General features: G+C 42.6%; 1 pseudogene; it reads left to right on the forward strand.

Annotated features, from left to right (window-relative positions):
- Nucleotides 1-1,541: 1,541 nt before the first annotated feature.
- LOC148736459 (uncharacterized) lies at nt 1,542-16,645 on the forward strand (annotated as a pseudogene).
- The last annotated feature ends 169 nt before the right edge of the window (nt 16,646-16,814 follow it).

The raw sequence follows: 16,814 nt of genomic DNA on the forward strand, positions 1-16,814 counted from the left end.
AAGAATTAGGTTACTTGAACTTTTACTGCAACTCTGAGTTTCATGCCTCTTGCGAAGCAATCGTCAGGCAACTGCCAGAAATAACTGTTACAATCCACCAAAATTTAAAAGACGAAACAATGTATAGATGCGCGCGCAACATACTGCACGCGCTATCGTAACGTTAGGTTCTTTAACAGGAATTTCCTGACATGTCTGCAACCTGATGTCAGCTCATTTCTTTTGTTTAAACTTGCCATCTGCGGTTTACAAATGATGAAATATTTTTCCCACAAACACAAGTTGCATCTTTTGGCTACATTGGAATACCAACTAGCTTGTTTCACCTTGCGCCACTTAATATTAAACTTAGTGTCCTTATCTTTAAGACTCCATATATATTTGCTAAGTTCAGTAGCATGCCTGTAACGTTCGTTTCGGAATGAACACAAGTGGTTCCTGTAACGCATTTTAAAAGCAGTGTCACAGAGACCAATGTACGTTTCCTTTGCGGTTTCTGTGGTGACCTCTGCCTGGTAAATAATGCTTTCCATGTTACAGTTGCCATCCATGGGGCATATGTCAGGTTTTCGACAGTTGCAGCTTTTCCTAGCTCGATCATTAGCGCGTGCGAGTTTCCGGATTTCAGATTTGTTGTGGTTAGATATGACAGTTTTAATGCTGCCCATGCAGCTGTAGCTCAGTTTAAGGGTGTTCCGGTTGAAAATTTTGTGAAGAGGATTAGTTTTTGTGAAATGCTTATCAATAAGTGCAAGGAAGCATTTTCCGACGTTAGTTTCCACGTTCTTGCTGTATGGTGGGTTAAACCAAGTAATATTCCGCTGCCTGTTTCTTCGTGGACGTGGTGCCTGGTTTGATGCAGCGTTGAATGACAGGGTGTAGCTGTACCCACTTTTTTTGAGAGCTTCTTGATAAATAGGTTTAGCACTATCGAAGCATTCCCTGTCGGAAGATATCTCGGAGAGCCTCCTATTGATTGATTCAGGGATGTTGCGCAGAATGGATGGTGGGTGGTTAGATTTTTTATGCACGTACAGGGGGATGTTGCCTTCCTTAGTAAAAGGGTAATACTTCCCACTTGAGAGGTCAAGCGTGACGTCTAGAAAATTGGTTTTGGTGATGTTAGCCTCGACTGTGATTTTTAAGTCATTGTCGCGGAAGACTTTGCAAAAGCCTTTCTTGATATTCTCTATTTCCTGCGGTGTTCCATTGAGGGCAGCCAAACCATCATCCCGGTATAAACCAATATTTTGACCATACTTCTCGGTAAGAATCGATAAGAGAAAGCATCCAACCAGCTCACACGTTTCCGCTCCATCGAAGGACCCCATGGTAACATCAAAGAGGTTGCTGGCAGATTTTTTCTCCCATGGGCAATCATCGTTAAATAGCAGAGATCGTTTTGCATGCAAGATAATTTCACGCTCATGGCTGTTGATTGAGCAGTACTTAGAGGCAAAATCTAGTGCGACATTAAGAGCAAGATTAAGAAGCCAGACACCCTCCTCATTTCCGCCGATAAAACCAATAATTTCTATACCATGAATCCTTCCTCATACGACAAATTGCTTCAAGAGAACATTACCAAAACCTACAAAAAGTCAAGCGATCATCTTGTTGACAAGTTAGACTCCCAGTCTGCCAAAATTGCTGAGCGACTCAAGTTAGACGACCGCATTGAGAAATTGGCTAAGGAAGATGCATTCATCACGTTGAAAGACCATAAGCCCAATTTTCAAGACAATCCATCATGCCGCTTAATAAACCCTTCTAAGCCTGAAATTGGGAAAATCAGTAAGCATCTCCTCGATGAAATTAACAACGCTATCATCACCAGCAGTAAAGTAAACCAGTGGAAAAACACCTCAAGTGTTCTCAAATGGTTTAATAGTTTAGAAGACAAGAGCTCTCTTTCATTCATCTGTTTCGACGTTTGTGAATTCTACCCCTCCATCACTGAGAAGTTGCTTTCCAAAGCACTAGATTTTGCCTCTAAGTACTGCTCAATCAACAGCCATGAGCGTGAAATTATCTTGCATGCAAAACGATCTCTGCTATTTAACGATGATTGCCCATGGGAGAAAAAATCTGCCAGCAACCTCTTTGATGTTACCATGGGGTCCTTCGATGGAGCGGAAACGTGTGAGCTGGTTGGATGCTTTCTCTTATCGATTCTTACCGAGAAGTATGGTCAAAATATTGGTTTATACCGGGATGATGGTTTGGCTGCCCTCAATGGAACACCGCAGGAAATAGAGAATATCAAGAAAGGCTTTTGCAAAGTCTTCCGCGACAATGACTTAAAAATCACAGTCGAGGCTAACATCACCAAAACCAATTTTCTAGACGTCACGCTTGACCTCTCAAGTGGGAAGTATTACCCTTTTACTAAGGAAGGCAACATCCCCCTGTACGTGCATAAAAAATCTAACCACCCACCATCCATTCTGCGCAACATCCCTGAATCAATCAATAGGAGGCTCTCCGAGATATCTTCCGACAGGGAATGCTTCGATAGTGCTAAACCTATTTATCAAGAAGCTCTCAAAAAAAGTGGGTACAGCTACACCCTGTCATTCAACGCTGCATCAAACCAGGCACCACGTCCACGAAGAAACAGGCAGCGGAATATTACTTGGTTTAACCCACCATACAGCAAGAACGTGGAAACTAACGTCGGAAAATGCTTCCTTGCACTTATTGATAAGCATTTCACAAAAACTAATCCTCTTCACAAAATTTTCAACCGGAACACCCTTAAACTGAGCTACAGCTGCATGGGCAGCATTAAAACTGTCATATCTAACCACAACAAATCTGAAATCCGGAAACTCGCACGCGCTAATGATCGAGCTAGGAAAAGCTGCAACTGTCGAAAACCTGACATATGCCCCATGGATGGCAACTGTAACATGGAAAGCATTATTTACCAGGCAGAGGTCACCACAGAAACCGCAAAGGAAACGTACATTGGTCTCTGTGACACTGCTTTTAAAATGCGTTACAGGAACCACTTGTGTTCATTCCGAAACGAACGTTACAGGCATGCTACTGAACTTAGCAAATATATATGGAGTCTTAAAGATAAGGACACTAAGTTTAATATTAAGTGGCGCAAGGTGAAACAAGCTAGTTGGTATTCCAATGTAGCCAAAAGATGCAACTTGTGTTTGTGGGAAAAATATTTCATCATTTGTAAACCGCAGATGGCAAGTTTAAACAAAAGAAATGAGCTGACATCAGGTTGCAGACATGTCAGGAAATTCCTGTTAAAGAACCTAACGTTACGATAGCGCGTGCAGTATGTTGCGCGCGCATCTATACATTGTTTCGTCTTTTAAATTTTGGTGGATTGTAACAGTTATTTCTGGCAGTTGCCTGACGATTGCTTCGCAAGAGGCATGAAACTCAGAGTTGCAGTAAAAGTTCAAGTAACCTAATTCTTGAGGTATAATTATATATATATATATATATATATATATATATATATATATAATTATACCTCAAGAGGAGGTATAATAGGAAGTCTGCAAGTCGATTTTCGCGTGAAACAGTGCTCAATACGTTGAAGCAGAGCAGAATAAATATTATGAGAGGAAAAAAGGACGTAACTACATTTCCCGACAAGCCTGTTTCGTGAATCGCTTCACTCTTCAGGGGTTTAATGAAAGAATATTCATGTGACTATCGTTTATATACTAGGAAAATTTGCATAATGCGCGGTAAACTTAAAAACTTTAAAGTTCAGTTGTTGCGTAGCAACGCTTTGTTTCTGTGTCGGCATGAAGATACGAGTTCGTTACGCTTATTTAGTGATGAGAGTTCGGGTCAGGAATTTTTCTTTTAGGCAGAGGTTGCATCTTTTATTGGAGCTGTTGTAGGGAGAGTTAGATGATAAGATGCGCCATGAGATAGAATAGTCAATGTTGTCGTTCTTGAGTGTCCAGATGTGTTTGCTAAGTTCGGTAGAGTTTTTGTGCTTGGCGTGGCGGAATGATGCGGTGTGATTTCTGTGTCTTGTTTTGAAGTCGGTTTCTGTGAGTCCGATGTATGTTTCAGAGGTGTTGTTGTCGTTCCGTGTGACGGTGGCTTGATAAACGACTGAGGATTGAAGGCAGTTACCATTGAGCGGGCAATTGTTCTTTTGTCGGCAGTTGCATGTTTTGTTGGTTTCCGTGCCGTCTTTGTTGTCTTTCGTGTAAGGTGAGTGGGACGAGTGTAAGATGCGCTTGTTGTGGTTGTCGATGACCTGTTTGGTGTTGTTCATACAGCTGTAACTGATTTTGATGGTGTTGCGGTTAAATATTTTGCGGAGGCTGTGGTCCTTAGTGAAATGTTTGTCGATTAGGCTGAGGAATTTGTGTCCGATATTGGTGCTGACGTTCTTGCTGAATGGAGGGTTGTACCAGAGGATGTTGCTTCGCTGCCTGTTTTTTCGTTTTGCAGTCGTGGTGGGTTCGTAGTGAAGGGTGTATTGGTATCCGCCTTCGTCAAGTGCTTTTTGGTACGGGGGGGCGGTTTTGTCGAATGAAGCTTTGTCTGATGAAAGGGATGAAAGTCGTTTGTTGATGTTGGCAGGTATGTTCTTTGTGGTGATCGGTGGATGATTGCTCTCGCGGTGTACGTACTGTAGTGTGGTGTTAGGCTTTGTGTAGGGCTGGTAGGTGCTGTTGTTTAGGTTGAGAGTGACGTCTAGGAAGCTGATAATCTTTTTGTTTGCTTCGATGGTGATACGTAGTCCGTTGCGGTTGAAGATGCGGCAAATTTCCTTCTTTATGTTTTCGGTGTCTCTCGGCGTGGTGTTGGTGGTGGCTAGTCCGTCGTCTCTGTAGAGTCCTACGTTGATGTTGAGGTCTTGTAGCTGTGAAAGAAGGAAACTTCCTACTAGCTCGCACGTTTCGGCGCCGTCGTAGCTGCCCATCGTGACGTCAAATGTCGTTTCTCCTTTCTTTTGCCAGGGCTGCTGCTTGTGTATGAGCGTTGATTTCTTAGCGTGGGTTATGATGTTTCGTTCGTCCATGGTGATGTTGTCATATGCGGATGCGAAGTCAAGTGCTTCGTTGAGAAGGTCTTGGCTGATGGATGGATAGAATTCCTCGATGTCGAAGCAAATAAAACTTAGGTGTTGTTTGTTTTTTAGGGATTTGAACCACCCGATTGCGGAGGCTGTGTTTCTCCACTGGTTGAACTTGGCTGTTCTCATGATTTTGCTGTTGATTCTGTCGAGTATTCTTTTGCTGATTTTATATATATATATATATATATATATATATATATATATATATATAAAACAAGTTAAAAGGCCCCGAGCCAACAGTGACGCCGGGCCAGAAGGATCCAAAAGGATTCACAGTCCAAACCTCGATAAATGGTAGGAGAAGTAGTGTGGCACACGAGGATGGACAACTTCGAGCGAAGGAAGACATATACTCAATAAAAAGTCTAAAAAGTTTAATAAAAAAACGTTTTGGTCCCAGACCTTCATCAGTTGTAATACAATGACTTAAAGATTCCTTAAATAGATTTATATAGGGCGTGATGACACATATAAACAAACACCGTAATTACTACGCGAAAAATTATCACTATAAAAAGAAATGGAAAAATTGTCGAATCCACTGAAAATGTAAAGGAACCAGCGTTGACTTCAAAGGCGAGAATTGTACTAAAAAATTCCCAATTAACGCTGAGACTGGAACCTTTGATGGCCGCCCAATTTGAAAAAATTCTCCGCATTAATTATAGTTTATTCTTTTTTTGGAGTGATATTCCTGGCGCTTATTCAAGCCGAAGGGTGCCAGAGATAACAGCTGTGCGCTCCAATATGCTTCTTTGGTAATTAGAAGTTTCTCGATGTCACCTGAAATGTTTACTGTTGCCTGCACTTGATCAATGCATTGGAATGAGAAATCGCTTAAATCATGTGGTGTTTTGTTCAAATGTACCGCTACTTCACAGGTCTTTTTCTTAGTGACCATAGCAGACTTGTGGTTGCGAAATCTAACTCTAAAGTCATTTGTTGTTGAACCAATGTATTGTAGGCGACATTTCTTGCACGAAGCCAAATAAAGTATGTTCTTAGAATCACAGGAAAGTTTCGATCGTATCTTGTAACTTTTGCCTGTTTGAAAACTTAGAAAGGAATTGGATTCAACCAATAAGTTGTGTTTATTTATATGTGTCATCACGCCCTATATAAATCCATTTAAGGAATTTTTAAGTCATTGTATTACAACTGATGAAGGTCTCGGACCGAAACGTTTTTTATTAAACTTTTTAGACTTTTTATTGAGTATATGTCTTCCTTCGCTCGAAGTTGTCCTTCCTCGTGTGCCACACTACTTCTCCTATATATATATATAATAACAAGTTAAAAGGCCTCGAGCCAACAGTGACGCCGCGCCAGAAGGATCCAAAAGGATTCACATTCCAAACCTCGATAAATGGTAAGAGAAGTAGTGTGGCACACGAGGACGGACAACTTCGAGCTAAGGAAGACATATACTCAATAAAAAGTCAAAAAAGTTTTATTAAACTTTTTAGACTTTTTATTGAGTATATGTCTTCCTTCGCTCGAAGTTTTCCATCCTCGTGTGCCACACTACTTCTCCTATATATATATATATATATATTGTGAGAGGAAAAAAGGACGTAACTACATTTCCCGACAAGCCTGTTTCGTGAATCGCTTCACTCTTCAGGGGTTTAATGAAAGAATATTCATGTGACTATCGTTTATATACTAGGAAAATTTGCATAATGCGCGGTAAACTTAAAAACTTTAAAGTTCAGTTGTTGCGTAGCAACGCTTTGTTTCTGTGTCGGCATGAAGATACGAGTTCGTTACGCTTATTTAGTGATGAGAGGTCGGGTCGGTAAATTATCAGGAATTTTTCTTTTAGGCAGAGGTTGCATCTTTTATTGGAGCTGTTGTAGGGAGAGTTAGATGATAAGATGCGCCATGAGATAGAATAGTCAATGTTGTCGTTCTTGAGTGTCCAGATGTGTTTGCTAAGTTCGGTAGAGTTTTTGTGCTTGGCGTGGCGGAATGATGCGGTGTGATTTCTGTGTCTTGTTTTGAAGTCGGTTTCTGTGAGTCCGATGTATGTTTCAGAGGTGTTGTTGTCGTTCCGTGTGACGGTGGCTTGATAAACGACTGAGGATTGAAGGCAGTTACCATTGAGCGGGCAATTGTTCTTTTGTCGGCAGTTGCATGTTTTGTTGGTTTCCGTGCCGTCTTTGTTGTCTTTCGTGTAAGGTGAGTGGGACGAGTGTAAGATGCGCTTGTTGTGGTTGTCGATGACCTGTTTGGTGTTGTTCATACAGCTGTAACTGATTTTGATGGTGTTGCGGTTAAATATTTTGCGGAGGCTGTGATCCTTAGTGAAATGTTTGTCGATTAGGCTGAGGAATTTGTGTCCGATATTGGTGCTGACGTTCTTGCTGAATGGAGGGTTGTACCAGAGGATGTTGCTTCGCTGCCTGTTTTTGTGTTTTGCAGTCGTGGTGGGTTCGTAGTGAAGGGTGTATTGGTATCCGCCTTCGTCAAGTGCTTTTTGGTACGGGGGGGCGGTTTTGTCGAATGAAGCTTTGTCTGATGAAAGGTATGAAAGTCGTTTGTTGATGCTGGCAGGTATGTTCTTTGTGGTGATCGGTGGGTGATTGCTCTCGCGGTGTACGTACTGTAGTGTGGTGTTAGGCTTTGTGTAGGGCTGGTAGGTGCTGTTGTTTAGGTTGAGAGTGACGTCTAGGAAGTTGATAATCTTTTTGTTTGCTTCGATGGTGATACGTAGTCCGTTGCGGTTGAAGATGCGGCAAATTTCCTTCTTTATATATGATATATTGTAGTACCCGAGGACGGACAAGTTCGAGCTAAGAAAGACATATACTCAAATAAAAAGTCTAAGAAAGTTTAATAAAAACGTTTCGGTCCGAGACCTTCATCAGTTATATATATATGTTATATACGCATGCTCGCTGGTTTACTCTAGTTTGAGCACTCTGGCATGGCTTAGACGATACCACAAAGGTTGGGTCGTTTGGGGTGACCGTCTCGGTTCTCCCCCATCCTAGCATTAGCACTGCACTGATGAGGCCCAGGTCTCGCATGGTAAGTGTTGCTTCATACTCTTGTAGTTTGAAGTTGGTTCTGGTGTTTTTCGAGGTCTGAGTTGGATAAGTGAGTACCTGCCGGGAGGGAAAACTTGCGACTTTTTCCTCCCTGGCAGTGGTTGTTTTCTTTGGTTCCGTTTTGGTCGCCCATCCCTTTCTCGGTCGACCTGAACTTGCTTTCCTTTTTGCTTTTTCTCTGTTTCGGTCACCCATCCCTCTGACTTGTCTTTGGGTTGGGTCCGAGTTTCAGCATGGTCGTGTCCTTTAATAGGACCATCGACGTTGACTGTCAGGGGCTCCTTGAGGAGGTACTTTTCTCGGAAGCGGTTGGTTTGTTGCTTGGTTTTTTTGACCGTGAGTCTGACCATCGGGTGGCTGCGGTGCAGGCCTGTCCTGGCCGTGTTGCGAGAGTCACTTTTGCTGAGAACGGCGATGCTGCTAAGTTATTTTTTGAGGAGCTAGGTGTCATCAAGTTGGGCGATGTAGAGTGTAGGGTGGTTAAACCCCCTCCTCCTCCTCCCCAGCTTACTACTGTTGTGGTCTCTTGGTTTCCCTTTGAGGGATCAAACGACGCCATCAGCACAGCTTTGTCCGCATACGGTACGGTCAAATCTGTTCGCAATCAGGTTTGGCCCGGAAGGCCTTCAGTGTCCACCGGGTCACGCATTGTCCAAATGGTTATTAGGAATGTCATTTCACCGTTTATTTCTATCCGTGGCGTCCGCTGTAAAATTTGGTATAGGGGGCAACCCCTCCAGTGTACTACTTGTCATAAAGTTGGTCATAAGTCGGCGGAGTGTCCCCTTAGGGGCAAATGCTTCCGATGCCGTCAAGGTGGACATCTAGCTAGGAACTGTCAGGCGACCGTGGGTGCTCAACCTGCCGTAGACACATCAGTAGAGATGGACATACCCTCGTCTGTAGCTCAAGAAAATGATGTGACAGCTGAGACAATTGCTCCCGTCCCTAATGACGTTGTTGCTGAGTCTGAAGAGTGCAATTATAACCTTGAGGCCAGCGAGGACCGTTTTCCAACCTGCACATCGGTTGACCAAGTACCATCAGACAATGTCTCCCGTAAACGCGCTGCTCCCCAGACTTCTCCGGTTTCAAAAGGAACTGTAAAGAAGCCTGCTACAACGGATACAACCCAGTCGATTTCCGTACCAGTCGCTAATAAGATAACCGCGCCACCCTCCGTTACGTCGGTCATTTCTTCCAAGTCCAGAAGTGAAATTCTCGAATTGCTATCCACACCTCCTGGCCTTTCAGGTGATAGAGTAGACCTCCTACGGTTAACATCACACCTTCAAGTTCCTCCTGGTTCAATTGCGTTTGTTCTCAACCCGCAAAATGGTCCTCCTAGACATGTGCTAAAGTACACTCCGAAGAAATAGTTTAATATTAGTTTAAAAATTTAAAACCTAAAAATGAAAACTAAAAAGTAGTTTAAGTTTTTTAAGTTATCGAGTGTGTGTGTTCAATTTTTGGTGTGAGTGTGTTAATTTTTGTTGAGGTGGGGTTCGATTCCCCAGCGAGTTTGGTGTCTGGTGACCCTCGTTTCTGGTGGACCCTAACCCTAAGGCATTGCACGCAAGCCATGGGTGGGATTAGTCCTGTTGGTCGGCGGGCATTGCACACGCCCTTCATCGGGGGCCCGGCCGTCCACCTTAAACATAAAAAAAACTGCACTGATGAGGCCCAGAAGGCCGAAACAGTACTGTCTGCAGTTAGATATAGCTCTTTGGCATACAAAGCTTTGCTTTCATGTCCAAATTGAGCACTCTATCTAGGATGAGTCATTGCCGTTGCAATTGCGCATGCTCGCTGGTTTACTCTAGTTTGAGCACTCTGGCATGGCTTAGACGATACCACAAAGGTTGGGTCGTTTGGGGTGACCGTCTCGGTTCTCCCCCATCCTAGCATTAGCACTGCACTGATGAGGCCCAGAAGGCCGAAACAGTACTGTCTGCAGTTAGTTATATATATATATATATATATATATATATATAGAAAGTTTAAAAAAACTGCGAGGATGCACAACTTCTGACGTAAAAAATATAAAAAGTTTTAATAAAAAACGTTTCGGTCATTTAATGGCCCCTCCTGGGATTTTGTTGCTAATTTGCCCTTTCGGGCTCCAAAGGCCTTGTTTTGGGATTTTGTTACGGTTTACAGTTGTAGTAAAAAGTGGGCCTTCCCTTTTTCAATGCTCACCGCATTGCTTCTTTGCAATTGATTACGCCACTCATATTAACATATTTAGTATTCTTTTTTCTTAGTTTTTAGCGTTTGTTTCTCGTATTTTGTCCATTGCTTTCTTTGTAATTAGGTTTTTTGTTTATTAGCACCAGTTCATTTGTCGTTTTCTGTAATTACGTAATCATCAGCACTTCGATCCTATTTCATGCTCTTTTTTTATTTCAAAAGTTGTAAATAACTGCAGAAGGTCTCTGACCGAAACGTTTTTTATTAAAAACTTTTATATTCTTTACGTCAGAAGTTGTCCATCCTCGCAATTTTTTGAAACTTTCTACGTTCGTGTTGGCTGTGAGGTTTGGACTGCGAATCTTTATCGATCCTCCTGGCGCGGACCACCTTTGTTGGCCTGAGAGTCCATTAACGACTTGCGATATATATATATATATATATATTTAGTATAATTTCAGAGCTGAAGAAAGAGTTTCCAGCAATCTGATTGGTCGAGCGGTTCCTTATATGACGTTATATAAACCGCTCCGCGAGGTTTATATAAAATGTTAAACTAAAATGTTAATAAATGTTACTAAAATGTTATTATTTTAGAAATGTCTCTGTTGTTCAGCTCTGAAATTATACTAAAACAATTATTCGCCTCAGATTCGGTGAATATTGTCGAATAATCCCCTCGACTTCGTCTCGGGGATTATTCGGCGATATTCACCGAACCTGAGGCGAATAATTGTTAAAGATATATACTCTAGTTTGAGCACTCTGGCATGGCTTAGACGATACCACAAAGGTTGGATCGTTTGGGGTGACCATATTGGTTCTCCTCCATCCTAGCATTAGCACTGCACTGATGAGGCCCAGGTCTCGCATGGTAAGTGTTGCTTCATACTCTTGTAGTTTGAAGTTGGTTCTGGTGTTTTTCGAGGTCTGAGTTGGATAAGTGAGTACCTGCCGGGAGGGAAAACTTGCGACTTTTTCCTCCCTGGCAGTGGTTGTTTTCTTTGGTTCCGTTTTGGTCGCCCATCCCTTTCTCGGTCGACCTGAACTTGCTTTCCTTTTTGCTTTTTCTCTGTTTCGGTCACCCATCCCTCTGACTTGTCTTTGGGTTGGGTCCGAGTTTCAGCATGGTCGTGTCCTTTAATAGGACCATCGACGTTGACTGTCAGGGGCTCCTTGAGGAGGTACTTTTCTCGGAAGCGGTTGGTTTGTTGCTGGGTTTTTTTGACCGTGAGTCTGACCATCGGGTGGCTGCGGTGCAGGCATGTCCTGGCCGTGTTGCGAGAGTCACTTTTGCTGAGAACGGCGATGCTGCTAAGTTATTTTTTGAGGAGCTAGGTGTCATCAAGTTGGGTGATGTAGAGTGTAGGGTGGTTAAACCCCCTCCTCCTCCTCCCCAGCTTACTACTGTTGTAGTCTCTTGGTTTCCCTTTGAGGGATCAAACGACGCCATCAGCACAGCTTTGTCTGCTTATGGTACGGTCAAATCTGTTCGCAATCAGGTTTGGCCCGGAAGGCCTTCAGTGTCCACCGGGTCACGCATTGTCCAAATGGTTATTAGGAATGTCATTTCACCGTTTATTTCTATCCGTGGCGTCCGCTGTAAAATTTGGTATAGGGGGCAACCCCTCCAGTGTACTACTTGTCATAAAGTTGGTCATAAGTCGGCGGAGTGTCCCCTTAGGGGCAAATGCTTCCGATGCCGTCAAGGTGGACATCTAGCTAGGAACTGTCAGGCGACCGTGGGTGCTCAACCTGCTGTAGACACATCAGTAGAGATGGACATACCCTCGTCTGTAGCTCAAGAAAATGATGTGACAGCTGAGACAATTGCTCCCGTCCCTAATGACGTTGTTGCTGAGTCTGAAGAGTGCGATTATAACCTTGAGGCCAGCGAGGACCGTTTTCCAACCTGCACATCGGTTGACCAAGTACCATCAGACAATGTCTCCCGTAAACGCGCTGCTCCCCAGACTTCTCCGGTTTCAAAAGGAACTGTAAAGAAGCCTGCTACAACGGATACAACCCAGTCGATTTCCGTACCAGTCGCTAATAAGATAACCGTGCCACCCTCCGTTACGTCGGTCATTTCTTCCAAGTCCAGAAGTGAAATTCTCGAATTGCTATCCACACCTCCTGGCCTTTCAGGTGATAGAGTAGACCTCCTACGGTTAACATCACACCTTCAAGTTCCTCCTGGTTCAATTGCCTTTGTTCTCAACCCGCAAAATGGTCCTCCTAGACATGTGCTAAAGTACACTCCGAAGAAATAGTTTAATATTAGTTTAAAAATTTAAAACCTAAAAATGAAAACTAAAAAGTAGTTTAAGTTATTTAAGTTATCGAGTGTGTGTGTTCAATTTTTGGTGTGAGTGTGTTAATTTTTGTTGAGGTGGGGTTCGATTCCCCAGCGAGTTTGGTGTCTGGTGACCCTCGTTTCTGGTGGACCCCAACCCTAAGGCATTGCACGCAAGCCATGGGTGGGATTAGTCCTGTTGGTCGGCGGGCATTGCACACGCCCTTCATCGGGGGCCCGGCCGTCCACCTTAAACATAAAAAAAAACTGCACTGATGAGGCCCAGAAGGCCGAAACAGTACTGTCTGCAGTTAGATATAGCTCTTTGGCATACAAAGCTTTGCTTTCATGTCCAAATTGAGCACTCTAACTAGGATGAGTCATTGCTCTGCAATTGCGCATGCTCGCTAGTGTACTCTAGTTTGAGCACTCTGGCATGGCTTAGACGATACCACAAAGGTTGGATCGTTTGGGGTGACCATATTGGTTCTCCTCCATCCTAGCATTAGCACTGCACTGATGAGGCCCAGAAGGCCGAAACAGTACTGTCTGCAGTTAGTTATATATATAACCTCAAGATTTAGGTTACTTGAACTTTTACTGCAACTCTGAGTTTCATGCCTCTTTCGAAGCAATCGTCAGGCAACTGCCAGAAATAACGGTTACAATCCACCGAAATTTAAAAGACAGAACAATGTGTACATGCGCGCGCAACATACTGCACCTGGCATATGCCCCATGGATGGAAGTTGTAACATGGAAAGCATAATTTACCAGGCAGAGGTCACCACAGAAACCGCAAAGGAAACGTACATTGGTCTCTGTGACACCGCTTTTAAAATGCGTTACAGAAACCACTTGTGTTCATTCCGAAACGAACGTTACAGGCATGCTACTGAACTTAGCAAATATATATGGAGTCTTAAAGATAAGGACACTAAGGTTAATATTAAGGTGGCTCGTACCGGTTTTCATCTTTTTGATGGTTTGTAACTTTCAAAGAATACAACAGAAAGACTGACCAAGGCCAGTTGAACACTTTTACGGGGTTGAATTACATAATCATTGGTTATCCAAAAATAAGTGTCATTTCGTCCCTAGCAGTTTCCATGGCAACGCTTTCACAGGCTTATTCAAACGCATTTTTTAGGTTGTGGCTTAAATAATTCGAAAACTAACCCGGTGACCCCCTGATTTTTTTCAGTGATTGCTTTTGGCACTTGAAAAGGAAAATGCACAAAGATTTTTAAAAAATTCTACGGAGCGGAATTTCAGAAAATCTACAAAAAGGGCAATTTTCACCCATCACAAATTTCCTTCCGTAGAATTTCCTAGTTTTTTTTCTGATGATTCCTTTCGACGTTATTATCATATTGGAACAATAAAAATAAGGGGTCACCAGACTTGTGTTCATGCAATAGCTTTCGTGAGTTTAGCAATTTCCACGCGCGTTCTCGCGCATTTAAAAATCTGGATTCTATAAGATCGACATTTGCTCATGATCTGTTTTAGCTACCGCTGACAATTGCGTGTGCTCGCGCGAGCACCTACCATCTGTTTTTTACAGACGTTTACTGCTAAGAAAATCATTAAACAGCCGTCAAAGACAGCCTCCCGAGCTCATCTTAAAAATCCTACCCATGACTTCTGGCTATATCATATTATTTTCCTTGAAGTTTCAAAGTCGTCTTCCACTTCAAGTAGATTATCCTTCACTTGAGTTCTTCTTTTTTCGCCGTCGCAAGATTTCATATCGGTTGAATATTTCTTTTAAATGTGAAGAGAAGCAACCTTTACTTCCCCGAAAATCGTCTTCGTTTTCCTTCTCCTGCATTCACAGTGGCCGCTCAACACATCAAATACAAGCTCTTAGGTAAACTTCTCACAAAAGTAGAAAAAATTCCGCGCGCCGCCATTTTTGTTTTGAATTTTCATCTTTTGATCTCGCGCTTCTTTCGCGCATTTCTCTCGCGCGCGTCACGCAAGAGTGACCTGTTCCTCGCGCGAGGAAACTGGTACGAGCCACCTTAAGTGGCGCAAGGTGAAACAAGCTAGTTCGTATTCCAATGTAGCTAAAAGATGCAATTTTTGTTTGCGGGAAAAATATTTTATCATTTGTATACCGCAGATGGCAAGTTTAAACAAAAGAAATGAGCTGACATCAGGTTGCAGACATGTCAGGAAATTCCTGTTAAAGAACGTAACGTTACGATAGCACGTGCAGTATGTTGCGCGCGCATGTACACATTGTTCTGTCTTTTAAATTTTGGTGGATTGTAACCGTTATTTCTGGCAGTTGCCTGACGATTGCTTCGCAAGAGGCATGAAACTCAGAGTTGCAGTAAAAGTTCAAGTAACCTAAATCTCGAGGTATAATTATATATATATATATATATATATATATATATATATATATATATATAACCCATAAGGCAGGGAATCCACTTAGGCTCATCACGTTTTGCTGCGGTACGGCAATAGAAAATCTCTCGGCCTTCACTGAATTTTACCTGCAACCATTGGCTCGTAAATTACCATCGTTCATTAAAGACACCACCGATCTGCTCAACAGGATTGAGGAGCTTAATCGGAATGGCCCTTTCCCCGAAGGCACTCTATTGGTTTCATGGGATGTTGTCTCAATGTTTCCTAACATTGATAATCAACTCGGTCTTACCGCAGTGAAGAGGGCACTGAATGCCAGAGAAAATAAGCTTCCATCCACTAATTGCATTTTAGAAGCGGTTAAAATTTGTTTATTCATGGCACAGCCATGGGCCCTAAGAACGCCTGCAGCTATGCAGGTCTTGCCATGAGTGAAATAGATTTTCAGGCTAAGTTCTCTGGCCACATAAAGCCGGCTTTGTGGTGGCGATACCGTGATGATGTTTTTTTATCTCTGGCAACAAGGCCTTCCGGCACTGCATGAGTTTACTAAATTTATAAACTCTTTGTACCCCACTATAAAATTCGAATTAGTTTTTTCGGAACGAGAGCTCCATGTGCTAGATTTAACTCTACATCTTATCGAGGGTTTCATTAGGACAGACGTTTACTCAAAGCCAACTGATAGTCACCTGTATCTCCCACCATCAAGCGCTCATCCTAAACACGTTTTCAAAGCTATCCCTTATAGTGAGGAGACGAGGTTACAAAGAAATTGCTTCGAACAAGCTTTTCTTGTCCAGAGAATAACCGAATACAAGGGTTATCTGGTTACTCAGGGTTACCCTTCCAAATTAGAGGACGACCAGTTTCGTAGGGCCTCTACCATACCTAGAAGTGATCTACTTAGGACTCGGGCCAGATCTAAGAGGAAATTATTCCCATTTGTGACCACATTTAATCCAAATTTACCTGATGTAAGTCGCATCATTAAAAAACATCTGGGTATTTTGGAATCCAATCCCAAGTTAAAAGAGCTTTTTCCTTCAAAATCCATCATAGCATCCTTCCGCAGATCTAAAAACCTTAAAGAATTGTTGGGGCCATCCCGTTATGGCCCTAACACTGAAAGCGAAGGGGTTGCCGAGGTCAAGGGATGTTTTAAGTGTAATAGAACAAGATGCGATCTTTGTCGCAACTTCTTGGTTGAATCTAATTCCTTTCTAAGTTTTCAAACAGGCAAAAGTTACAAGATACGATCGAAACTTTCCTGTGATTCTAAGAACATACTTTATTTGGCTTCGTGCAAGAAATGTCGCCTACAATACATTGGTTCCACAACAAATGACTTTAGGGTTAGATTTCGCAACCACAAGTCTGCTATGGTCACTAAGAAAAAGACCTGTGAAGTAGCGGTACAGTTGAAAAAAACACCACATGATTTAAGCGATTTCTCATTCCAATGCATTGATCAAGTGCAGGCAACAGTAAACATTTCAGGTAACATCGAGAAACTTCTAATTACCAAAGAAGCATATTGGAGCGCACAGCTGTTCTCTCTGGCACCCTTCGGCTTGAATAAGCGCCAGGAATTTCACTCCAAAAAAAAGAATAAACTATAATTAGTGCGGAGAATTTTTTCAAATTGGGCGGGCATCAAAGGTTCCAGTCTCAGCGTTAATTGGGAATTTTAGTACAATTCTCGCCTTTGAAGTCAACGCTGGTTCCTTTACATTTTCAGTGGATTCGACAATTTTTCCATTTCTTTTCATAGTGATAATTTTTCGCGTAGCAATTACGGTGTTTGTTTGTA

The sequence above is a fragment of the Stylophora pistillata genome, chromosome 3 (assembly GCF_964205215.1).
Source record: "Stylophora pistillata chromosome 3, jaStyPist1.2, whole genome shotgun sequence".
Taxonomy (NCBI): domain Eukaryota; kingdom Metazoa; phylum Cnidaria; class Anthozoa; order Scleractinia; family Pocilloporidae; genus Stylophora; species Stylophora pistillata.